At 39.8% G+C, this 12,928-nt stretch overlaps 1 long non-coding RNA gene across 1 annotated transcript in view; it reads left to right on the forward strand.

The window, feature by feature from the left end:
• The window catches only part of LOC131509349 (uncharacterized), a 46,212-nt gene extending 38,227 nt beyond the window's left edge, over positions 1-7,985 (forward strand). Inside the window, exons 3-4 of the long non-coding RNA XR_009260446.1 lie at positions 5,882-6,049; positions 6,915-7,985. This is a non-coding gene — a long non-coding RNA (uncharacterized LOC131509349). The remainder of the gene's footprint in view (positions 1-5,881; positions 6,050-6,914) is intronic.
• Positions 7,986-12,928: the final 4,943 nt, after the last annotated feature.

Raw genomic sequence — 12,928 nt, forward strand, 5'->3', positions numbered from 1 at the left:
TGCCATAGTTCTAAAACTCATCCCATTTCTAAGATGACTTTTGTAACTCTACCATGGATGTTTTAGTATTTCTGGGTTTCCTTTTTTTATATTTAAATACGTAATTCATCTGGAGTTTAGGTTGCAAGGTAAGACTTTCTCCTAATGTAAATGACCTTTCTCCTAATATGAAATTTTTTCCTCTTTTATACTGAATTACATTACATTTGATCAATTTCTAGTCCTTATTGTATGTTCCATTGATTGAGCTTTTTATCTGTGTTATGGTAGCTTAGGGTTACATTGTTGTTCTTATGGTATCCTAATTTTCAGCATGATTCTGACTCTGATTCATTTCAATATTTGTTAAGCACTTGCTCTTCAGATTTTAAATAGTTAAGAAAGAGTTTCTATTTATGTGGAAATGCACCTCCTAGTGGAGAAAACGAACAACCTCAAAACAAATCAATCTGTGATATGAAGAAAATAAAGCAGTATAAATACTTATGTTTTTATAGGAGTTTCAATGACAGTTTCTCTCAAGAGGTGACATTCAAGATGAGAGTGGAATGAATATGATTCGGTAGATCATGGCTGGCGGATGGAACAGAGTACAAAGGCTGATAGGCAGGAGCTTGAAAAGCTTTGTGAAACATGAGAAAAGTGAAACAGTAGAAAGAATAGAAGTATAAAGAAATAGGATACTGATAGGAAATGTGGTCAGAAAAAGACCCAGGTCCTGGGATGCTTTGTAGACCATGTTAAGAATTTTGGATTACGTTCTAAGTGTGTAAGAAATAAAAGGTTGGGATATGATTGATACTATCAAAGAAACACTGTTTTAGAGAACTGATTAATGTGTAGCTGAGGAATGAGGGAGAGGAGGGCAAGGGTGAAAGCAGGCAGTCCTGGTAGGCTATTTCAGTAGCCCCAATGAAACATGGTGGTGGCTTGGGCCAGTTGTATGAGGTGGCAGATGTGATTTGAATCCAGTCAAAACTTGTGGAACAGCTAAGGCAATTTGCCTTAGAATCAGCTTGCTTTGCCAGAAAACAAAAGTCCTGTTTTTAGTTGACATCACAGTAAGATTACAAGTTAACATAAGGAGAATGAACACGTTTGTATTCTTCAAAATTTTTTTAAACTCAGAAATGTAATATTTTCTATTGATTGATGTTCACAGTAGGACTTTAAATTTTTCTTCATGGATATCTTCAGGCTCCTTGTTATTTTTTTGTGTTTTGTTCCTCGTTTAAGTGGAGCTCGTACATCCATTGTAATATCTTCTAACTGGTTGTGAACCAGCATCAGCTGCCAGACATGTGAGTGAACATGTCAACGTTATTCCCACCCCTAGATTTGGAGCCTTTTCACTGATGGGGAGCAGAAAACAGCCATCCCTGCTATGCTCTGCCTGAATTCCTGATCCACAGAATCTCTGAAGACAATAGATAAATAAATAGCTGTTTTGAATAATTTGTTACATAACTATAATAATTGGAATAGAAAGTGCATTCTCTCTCTTTGGGCTGTAGAAATCAGTAAATACAATTTGGATTCTCCTTTTCAATTATTTTTTATGGAGGTTTACCATTAGAAAAATGCACCAAACATAAATATACAGATCAGTGAATTATCACAAATGAACAGCTAAGTAACCAACATTCAGGAAAAGAAGCAATATTCAAAAATAATTTATCAGTGTCCTCCCCATCCCCCCACTTTATCCTTGCCTTCTACCAAGTGAAGTATAGGAAGGCTTGCCCACTTACTTATCCTTTCTCCCTTAGGGTAAAGAAATAACTTTTGGTTTTCTATCTCAAAATGAGACCTTTTATTTGGAGAAGTGTATTCTGTCAGCAGTGTCAGGGATATACAGCTGGGGGCATCCTTTCTCCACATTTTCCTGCATTCTGTTTGACCTGGGTGGTCCCTTAATCTGTTCAGTTTTTTTGTCAACAATGAAATTCAATCTCTGTCCTGTTTTTAGCCTTTTTTGAGGAGGGTTGTGATTTTTTTTTTTAATTAAAGATTTTTAACAGGCAACAACAACAAAAAACCAAAACACGAGGTCACTCTGGCGTCAAAATTTGCTTCCTTATTCTGAACTAGAATTTTAAAATACTTGATGATAAATATATTAGTTTATATTTTGATGCAATCAAAGTAGGTTTTTATGTTTGAAGTATAAATGTTTCTGAACATTTTCTTAAATATTTAAAAATGGCAAATTTATACAATATTATCATATTTCATTCTTTTTAAAGCTTTTTTAAATTGAGGCATAATTGACATACAATATCATGTTAGTTTTAGGTCTACAACATAATGATTTAATATTTGCACATATTGCAAAACGATAACCATAATTAAGTTTAGTTAATGTCTGTCACCATACATAGCTACAGAATTTATTTTTCTTGGGATGATGACTTTTAAGATTCATGCTTAGCAACTTTCAAATATGCAACAAGTATTATTAACTGTAGTTGTCATGCCATACCTTATATCCCCTGACTTATTTATTTTATAACTGGAAGTTTGTACCTTTTGACTCCTTTTACCTATTTCATCCATCCCTCAACCCCACCTTGACAACCAAACCACCAATCTGTTTCTGGTTTTGTGACCTTTTCTTTTTTAATTCCACATATAAATGATATATATGTTATTTGTCTTTCTCTGACTTATTTCATTTAGCATAATACCCTCAAGGTCCATTTATGTTGTTGTTCATGGCAAGATTTCATTCTTTTTATGGATGAGTAATATTATATTGTATAAATACATCACATTTTCTTTATCCATTCATTTATTGGTGAATACTTAGGTTGTTTCCATATTTTGGCTTGTGTAAATAATGCTGCAGTGAACATGGAGGTGCATGTATGTTTTAAAGTTAATGCTTCCATTTTGTCTGGATAAATGTCCAGCAATTTCATTGCTGGATCATATGGTAGTTCTATTTTTTAATATTTTGAGGAATCCCCATACTGTTTTCCATGGTGGCTGCACCAATGTACATTCCCAACAACAGTGCACAATGGTTCCCTTTTTTCCTTATCTTTGCTAACACTTGTTATCTCTTGTATTTTTGATGATAGCTCTTCTAACATGTGTGAGGTGAAATCTCATTGGGGGTTTAATTTGCATTCCTCTGATTATTAGTGATGTTGAACACCTTCTCATGTACCTGTTGGACTTTTGTATGTCTTCTTTGGAAAAATGTCTAATCAGATCCTCTGCCCATTTTTTCCATCAGGTTGTTTGTAGAAAAGTGGTTGCCAGGGGTTGAAGAGTGAGGAAAATGGGGAGAAGCTGGTAAGAGGGTACAAACTTTCAACTTTAAGATGAGTAAAATCTGAGGACCTAATGTAAAACATGGCAACTGTATTTGATAACAATGTATTATATGATTGAAATTCGTTGAGAATAGAACTTAAATATTTTTATCAAAACAAACAAACAAACAAAACAAAACAAAACAAAACAATAAAGGAAGGTAGAAAGAAAGGAAGAAAATGAGCTAGGCTCTTGGAATAGAGGGATCCTGTATTCAAGTGTCCTGTTCTTAAGGAGATCACAGTATGGAGGGAGCAGCAATTAGCTTGACTGGTCAGGAGTGCTCATGGAGATCAAGTTAGCCTGGTGCCAAGTTCTTGTTGAATGTCGATGTTAACTTCTTAGTGAACATGAAATTCTGTAAACAAAGCAAGCATTCTGGGGTGGTCTTCAGATAGTCATATAGCTTTTTGAGTGGGGGCTTTGGGGTAAATTTCCTAAAAGAAACATATTTTGCCCTAGTAACCAGAGACTTCTTTTCTCTGTTGAAGTGTAAGTGCACAATTCATACTTAAATATCTTTGTCCAGAGCATAAGGCATCCTTTGTTCTTGTATGATTCAAATTCAATAAGAAATGATTAATAAAAATTTGAATATGTTTTAGTAGTGTTTGGGCTCCTTTCTCTTTAAGAGGGAACAGAAAGAAGAGAGGCAGCTCCTCATATTCTGCTGTTAGGAAAAATTATTTTACTCTTAGATGCAATTATAATGAAATAAATGTATATTTCAAGGGCTTATTTTTTAACTTCACAAGATTTTTAGCATTGAGGCACGTCATCGCTTTATCAAGAATTATTATCCTGTAACAGTAGGTTATTGTAAAACATTTTATCCACACTTTGTCTTTCATTTCCTTATAATAGATAGTTTTAAACCTATTTTTTTCAAATGTTAATTTTTGAGAGAGAACAGGGGAGGGGCAGAGAGAGAGAGGGAGGATGAGAGGATCCAAAGAGGGCTCTATACTGATAGCAGAGCTCAATGCGGGGCTCAAACTCATGAACTGCGAAATCATGCCCTGAGCCCAAGTCAGATGCTCAACTGACTGACCCACCCAGGTGCCCCTATAATTGATATTAACAACAACAACAACAACAACAAAAATCAGCAAAATTAGGATCAAAGTTCCAGGGGCACCTGGCTGACTCAGTCGTTAGAGCATGTGACTCTTGATCTTGAGGTTGTAAGTACAAGCCCCATGTCGGGTGGAGAGATTACTTAAAAAAGAAAATAATAAAAGACAAACAAAACAACAATGCTCCAGTCTTTATAGCTGTCTCTTTTTCTTAGTGGAATTCAATTCAGTGTTTGTTTTCACTCTCTTAATTCTCATAATTTATGTCACATTAGAAAGGAATGGTCATATCTACATTGTCTTATATATTAATATATATTAGCTTCAGTTCAGCATTCTATTCTTCAGAATCACATTATAACCTGACACCTTTATAATCCTATAATATTATAAAGACATAGTCTCATGTCAGCTATTAAATAAATTCTTCCATGGTCATAAGCATAAGATATCCACGAATGTCTGATATACACTCTGGGTGCCTTGCAGAAAACATGTTTAAATGGTCCTAATAACTTAGAATCACTCAAAGGAAGCATATTTCTTAGTTTCCACCAGTTTATGGCATTTTCTCAGTATTATTTTTTTTTAAGACCTTGAGAGTTTTGAAGATTACTGGTTAGATATTTTGTAGAATGTTCCTCAGTTTGGGCACAGCTGATATTACACAAATATTTATTTATTTTGGAGATTGTGGGTCTTGGAGAATATGACATTGATGCATCCTACCAAAGGCACCTGATAACAATATGCACTATGACTAGTAGACTTAATCTTATTACTTGTTGGACATTGTATCTGCCAGGTTTCTCTACTCTGAAGTCACTGTTTATCCCTTTATATATTCTTTTCCTATCTTTAAACTGAGTCATTAAATCCTGCCCACACTAAGAGTAGGAGAATTGAACTCAATTCTCTGGAGGGAGGAGTATCAAAAATTTTGTGTATGTGTTAAAATGACAATAATAATTAATATGCATGGGGGGGTACTTTGACACTATGCAACCATCCTGTTTTATCTTAAAATTTTGCATTCAATAGAGAATCGTGTTTGCAGAAATTATTACTGTTGTTTTCTAACGGTGATTTTCTCTTTCTCACACTTTTATATGTATTCTTTGGAATTCTTCTGTAAGGAAGATTTATCCTGTACTGATAGAAAACTTTTATCATCTTCCCTTTAGGTTCTTTGGCTAGTCTGATAATTAGATTGACAGAAAACAAATTAACAGAAGAAAAAATTTAATTTTGTATATGTAGTATAAAAGTGTCAAAGAATGAGAGGCTCCCTGATAGATAGGACAATTGAGGCTTATATATTATCCTCAATTAGCTAAGGAGAAGGGGGTGGTCGGAATCTGGGGCTTCAAAGGGGAGGAAGAAAATTCACAGGAAAATAGAAATGCAAATGTATGGTAAACAAATGATTGTCATGCAAAGAAGTCTTTTTTTTTTTTTAATATTTATTTATTTATTTTTGGCAGACTGCAAGCAAGGGAGGGACAAAGAGAAAGGGGGACAGAGACTCTGAAGCAGGCTCTGTGCTAACAGCAGTGAGCATTATGTGGGGGTGGAAGTCACGAACCCTGAGGTCATGACCTCTGAGCCAAGGTCAGAAGTTCAATGGACTGAGCCACCCACGTGTCCTGCAGGTAAGTCTTTCTGATACAAAAAGTTATCTATGGCAATACCTCTTTCTCGTAGGCCTTCTGTGTAAATTCTTTTAGGTAGTTAAGGGAGAGGTTTTAAAACAAAACAAAAAACATAAGAACCCTTTCCTGAGTCCACTGGGTGCTAGTTACCTTTGGCTCCAAGCAATCTACACACCTTTTGGGATAATGTATTCTCCCCCATTTCTCTCTCATTTGTTTATTGAATTGTAGAGGTTAGAAAACTTTTTCTGATAAGGGCCAGAAAGTAGATATTTTAGGCTCTAAAAGCTAGATTTTGTAGGAAAAATGAAAAAGTATCCAATTACTAACTTATTCTAGGACCATGTTCCAAACTTTATAACCTATTGTCATTCTGGTATCTGTTAGTCTACTCTTAATTATGTATATTTAAAGGAGTATTTAGTAATAAGGCATATCTTTGAAAAAACTGAGGCATTTAGATATTATCTTCCTTGTATGTTTTAATGAATGGAAGGTAAAATATACTCTTAGGTTAACTTGTTGGTATTTAAAGATTTGATAATTCTGTGATATTGTTTCTTTTTTTTTTTAATTTTTTTTTTAAATGTTTATGTATTTTTGAGAGACAGAGACAGGATGCAAGTGGGTTAGGGGCAGAGAGAGAGGGAGACACAGAATCCAAAGCAGGCTCCAGGCTCTGAGCTGTCAGCACAGAGCCCGACGCTGGGCTCGAACTCACAAGCTGTGAGATCACGACCTGAGCCAAAGTCGGACACTCAACCGACTGAGCTACCCAGGTGCCCCATGTGATATTTTTTCTTACTGGAAACACAATCTCTTAAAACTTCAGCTAACTTCAGACGTTGCTTCTTATAGTTTACAGATTATAAAACCAAGGCTTGACGGGCTTAAGTAAATTGTGTGAGGTCATATGTAGGGCTGGGACCAGACTCTAATACTTGTGAGTTGTTTCTTCCATTACCTTTTGTTGCCAAATACAAGAAGAAATGAATATGTCGTATAAAAAATGTAGGGTTAAACTATTCTTTAAAATGTTTTGCAACTAAAATGATTTAAAACTGACCATTATGTATAATATTGAAAAGAGAAAATCCTTGTCTATTTGGTCTTTATGACTGCTCACTGCTGTTATAGGTGGCGAGCAATAAATAAAATAAATTCACAGAAATAAAACAAGTGCTCTGGCTACCATTTATTTTGGCAATTGTCAGGAAAGATGAATTAGCCAGCACAGATTCCCCAGAGGTGGCATGATGTGTAAGACTAATAAAACGATACCTGATGATTCCCTTGGAGAAGGAAAGAATAACCTCAAAGAAGAATCAGAATTAACAAGAAATGAGACCAATCTTTCACAGCGCCATGAAGGTTAGAAAGATAAAGCTATAGTACTCTAAAAGCCATGAAATTACTTCTAAAGGCAATAATCGATTTAGTGGGAAACATTAGAAAACTACAAGTCAAAAAACAACATCAACAAGAACGGTAAGCCCCGGAGGTCACAGCCATCGAGAAAGTGCCTGGTAAATCCTGTTTCCCTCCCACTGCTCCTCAGCCAAGATTGATTCTATGCTCAATCCTGAGCCTGAAACAACTGTTTCCTGAGGAGAAACCTTTTTATTTACTATGATTTACTTTTTCTTTACTTTCTTCTTGCAGAAAAGGAGGGAAGAGAGGAGGGAGGAAGGGAAGGAGGGAGAGATGAAGAAAGAGTGGGAGGGAGAGAAGAAAGAAGAAATGCAACAAAGGGGAAAAAAGAAAAGAAAAATAAGTCTACCACTGTCCATTTCCTTCTTTTCTTACTTTCTTTGCTAGATTGGTTGATCAAAAACCCTTCAATGGAATAGATTGTGTATTCTTGCTTTTCACAAGAATATGATTGTGTAAATCATCACAGGTAATGATTTTCTTGATCATTTCAAGACTTTTCTGAATAGTATGCATTGCTCTGTGTTCTGATAATTTGCATCAACTCTTCTTGCATTCAACTGCCAATTTGCAACTACGTGGCTGGAACTGGAACTGGAGGGTATTATGCTAAGTGAAATTAGTCAGAGAAAGACAAAAATCATATGACTTCACTCATATGAGGACTTTAAGAGACAAAACAGATGAACATAAGGGAAGGGAAACAAAAATAATATAAAAACAGGGAGGGGGACAAAACAGAAGAGACTCATAAATATGGAGAACTGAGGGTTGCTGGAGGGGTTGTGGGAGGGGGGATGGGCTAAATGGGTAAGGGGCATTAAGGAATCTACTCCTGAAATCACTGTTGCACTATATGCTAACTAATTTGGATGTAAATTTAAAAAAATAAAATAAAAAAACAAGTTAAAATAAATAAAATTTCAATTTATAATTGGTTATTTAGCTGACGCTTCACTGTGCCTATTCAGCCTGTTCTGCTGGCACTGGAGACTGAGATGGAAGAGAGTCTCAGTGTTCAAGTGATATGCCCCGATTCGAGAGACCCCCCCCGAAAACAGTCCACCAGAGTCCAGAGTCAAAGCCAAGCGGCAAGGGTCGTTTATTGCAGGTTCGAACCGGGTCCTCCGCGCACTCGTTGCCGGTGATGCTAAGAGGCCCTGAGCAAGGATCTTACAGCTTCTTTTATAGACAGGCACAAACAAGTTAGGGATTTTTTGCAGTTACAGAGCTATTATTGGTCGACATTTAAATTTGAACACTCAGCAGAACTTGATTGGTTCCCGCCTTTAGGTCAGACCACAACCGGGCACGCCCTGGCTGGTTCCGGGAACGCCGTGGAGGGGGGGGGTGGAGTTTTCTTTGCAGTTTTGAGTACACTTGGTAATTTTTCTCTTAGTCTCTCATTCCCCCCTTTCTTTGGTGCCTTAAGAGCCAATCTTGGATCTTATGTGTCTGACTCAAATGTTTCAGTAATGACGGGTTGGCATTAGGTCCTAAGGACCATCAGTTGGATCGTGTTAACTCGGTCTTTGATAAAGGCAACTAGTTTATTAATAATATAAGGCCCAAGGGTGAAGAGGAGAAGGAGGAGTATAAGGGGCCCCGCTAGAGCAGAAAGCAGGGTAGCTAGCAATGGGGACTGATTGAACCAAGACTCAAACCAGCCTTGTTGTTGTTCTCGTTCACGCCTCCATTTGGCCAGGCCTTCTCTAACTTTAGCCATGGACTCTCAGACTACTCCAGTGTGGTCAGCATAAAAACAACATTCTTCTCTTAAGGCTGCACATAAACCTCTCTGTTGGAGGAAGACTAGATCTAGCCACCTTCGGTTCTGTAGGACTACTTCAGAAAGGGAGGTCAGAGATTTTTCGAGGTGCGAGATTGAGTCCTCAAGTCTGGCTATATCCTCATCAATGGCTGCCCTTAGGCTATTGAACCCTCGGTGCTGGATGGCTAGTGATGAGATCCCTGTTCCTGCCCCTATGGTACCGAGGCCAAATAAGGTGGCCAAGGTTATGGCCGTAAAGCGTTCCCGTTTTGTTCTTATTGACTCTCTTGCTTCCGTCCCTTCCGTCCACAGATCATATACAACATTTTCTCGGTGGTAAATAACCTTTGGAAATATTAATACCATGATACAATATTCGGGTGACAAATTAAAAACATCTCTGCTAACACATGGGGTGAGCCCTGTCTTAGAACAAATCCACCAACTGTCAGGAACTGGAATTATCCATTTAGATTCATCCATAGAGTAATTAGTCGGGGCACAGAGCTGGATATGGCTAGAGGGGACCTTCCCTATACAAGTCCCATTGTCAGTGACCGCTTGCAGTGTGAGGCCGGGGCCCTTTCGATTCCACTTGCAAGCTGCTGGCGACTCTTCTCCTGACTGTGAAAAGGGGGCAGCTAGACCTATGGCTTCGTAGAAGGGGGGTTTTATATCATAACATAGCCAGCAGGCCCTTGTTGCCTCAGGGTCCGATCAGCTTAAGGCCTCATATGCTGCTGTTAGCAATTTCCATAGGGAGTCTATGCCTTCTGGGTTCTGATTTTCTTGGACAGCTTGTGCTTTTACTCCTGGGGTAAGGATGGGGGTCCTGCTGGAGGGAGTAGAGGGGATCTGCCTGGCGATAGGCTCGTCTCTTTTTTTTTTTTTTTCTTTTTTCTAATACCTGATTTGGCCCCACTGGTTGTACAAGAGGGGAGACTTTTAATTTTATTTGAATGGCAATCCCATAGAGGGGATATTGATATAAGTAGAGTCGCGAAGTGAGTCCTGAGACCCACTGCCTATCCTTTTTCCCCTCCTCTATAAATCTTACACGAATAAGGTTACAGTTTTCATCATACCTGGTGCGGGTACATGGTCGGACATAGGACATTTCAATAAATTGGGGTTTTACTTCCCACTTCCATTCCCCATCATTGGAGGTGACACAACTCCAGGCTGCGCAATAGAGGGTTTCAAACCCTCCATATGTGCGCCTCATCGCCCCCATCCTAAATCCCGGACATGCATAAAATCCATTTCTATTTACTGATACCCTCCTTTGCAGTTGCCTCCATTTACCTCCTTCCATTTCATCTAATGGACTAATTTTTTCTAAATTAAAATATAAATCTGGCCACCAGCTATTTAATGGGGCAGTTCCTAGGGTTTTGTTGTAGACTTCATGAGTCTCTAAATTAGTAATTTCCCATGTCAAATTATAGGGGTTGTGGGGGTTTGGATTTACAGACAGAATTTGCAGAACAATCAAGAGGAGGGCAAGTACCATAGTTACTGCTCAGTCCGTTGGCGGCGTAGGGTCAATTTTAAAGGATTGTCCTTAGTCCGATCAAAAGTCCAGGTTGTCTCATCTCAGACCGATGAGGTCTGAGAATGGATCCACTGGTTTGGTGTGGGTGAAATGGATCCAGGTGGCGATTCTGTCTACTTTGATGGAAGTAGGCGTTGTCCGGATGACCTGGAAGGGCCCTTTCCACCCGGGCTCCAGAGTTCCCTGCCGATGACGTTTGACGAGGACCCAATCCCCTGGCCGGAATTGATGTGGAATAGGCGGGGGTCCAGTCTCATAGAGTTCCTTTAATTTGGGCCATACATCTTCATGGACCCTCTGCAAGGCTTGTAGGGAGAACAAGAATTCAAGACTATTATCGTTCTCAGCTTTGACAAGGTTATCTTTTAGGTTAGGGATGATGGGGGGTGGTCTACCATGTATTATTTCATAGGGTGTGAGTCCCAGTTTGTATGGGGAATTACGCACCCTGAACAGAGCGTAGGGGAGAAGGACCACCCAATTAGCGCCAGTCTCCATGGTCAATTTGGTTAGGGTCTCCTTTAATGTTCTGTTCATTCTCTCTACCTGTCCTGAGCTTTGGGGTCGGTATGCACAATGTAATTTCCAATCAGCCCCAAGTATGGAAGCCAGTCCTGACTTACCTTAGAGATGAATGCAGGTCCATTGTCTGACCCTATCGTTACTGGAAAACCATACCTGGGCAGGATTTCTTCTAGGATCTTTTTGGCTACAATCTGCGCCGTTTCATTCTTGGTTGGAAAGGCTTCAGTCCATCCTGAAAAGGTATCTACAAAAACTAGCAAATACTTATATATTTTCCTGGTTTTACCTCAGTGAAATCTACTTCCCAATAGGTCCCCGGTCTGCTCCCTCTTTGTCTTACCCTTGTTGTCTGAGGATTGCTACTCGCATTGTTGAGTTGGCGCACTGTACATTTAGTGACTACTTGATTGACCTTATCAGAGACATTTCTGATTTTTAGTCCAGTCTGTGTCAGTAAGTCCAACATTCGCCGGGAACCTAAGTGGGTGCTGTGATGGATCCGCTCTAGAACTTCCCATCCTAGTTTATCTGGGAGTATAATGCTGCTTTTAGAGTCTCTCCACCAGCCATCTTTGATTCGGGTCATAGGAAGTTTACTCATCCATTGAATGTCGCTTTCTGAATACTCAGGGCTGGGGGGAAGTTCCCGGGGTCCGGGGTCTGGCAGCTGTAGGGTCAGCAATTGCACTGGGGACCGAGCTATGTTTTTTTGCAGTCTGATCGGCCAAATTGTTGCCCTGGGAAACTGGGTCGGTTGTCTTCTGGTGTCCTGGGCAATGCACAATCGCTAGCTTTTTGGGTTCCCATAAGGCTGCCAGCAGGGCTAGAATCTCTTCTTTATTTTTGATGTCTTTCCCTTCAGCTGTGAGGAGCCCCCGTTCTCTGTATATCGCCCCATGTACATGAGCAGTTGGCAAAGGCATATCGGCTGTCAGTGTACACGGTTATCTTGCGGTCTCTCCCTAATTTTAGGGCCTGGGTTAAGGCTATTAGTTCAGCCTTCTGGGCCGAGGTTCCGGGGGGTAGGGCTTCTGCCCAAATCACCTCGGTTTCTGAAGTTACGGCCGCCCCCGCATACCTTTGTCCTTGGTGAACGAAGCTTCTTCCGTCGGTAAACCAGATGGAGTCTGCATCCGATAATGGTTGGTCCTGCAAGTCCTCCCGGACCCCATAAACTTGAGCCAGTATGTCGGCGCAGTCATGAAGTGGGGTTCCCATGTCTGGGTCTGGCAGCAGTGATGCTGGGTTCAGGGCGATTGTTGGGGGTGAAGATGACCCTGAGGGGGTTCAACAGCAGTCCCTGGTAATGAGAGTCGGGCATTGCTCAGCCATTGGTCAGGCGGCTGCTTGAGGATGCCCTCGACGGCATGTGGGGTGGTGACTTGTAGCTCTTGGCCCATGGTCAGCTTATCAGCGTCCTTTACCATTAGGGCAGTGGCTGCAATCATCTGGAGACAGGGTAGCCATCCGGCAGCCACTGGATCTAGCTTTTTAGACAGATAGGCTACTGGCCTGCGCCAAGGGCCCAAATGCTGGGTTAGCACCACCTTGGCTATGCCCCGGTTTTCATCTACATATAGGTGGAAGGGTTTGGAGA

Source organism: Neofelis nebulosa, chromosome 4 (assembly GCF_028018385.1).
Source record: "Neofelis nebulosa isolate mNeoNeb1 chromosome 4, mNeoNeb1.pri, whole genome shotgun sequence".
NCBI lineage: Eukaryota > Metazoa > Chordata > Mammalia > Carnivora > Felidae > Neofelis > Neofelis nebulosa.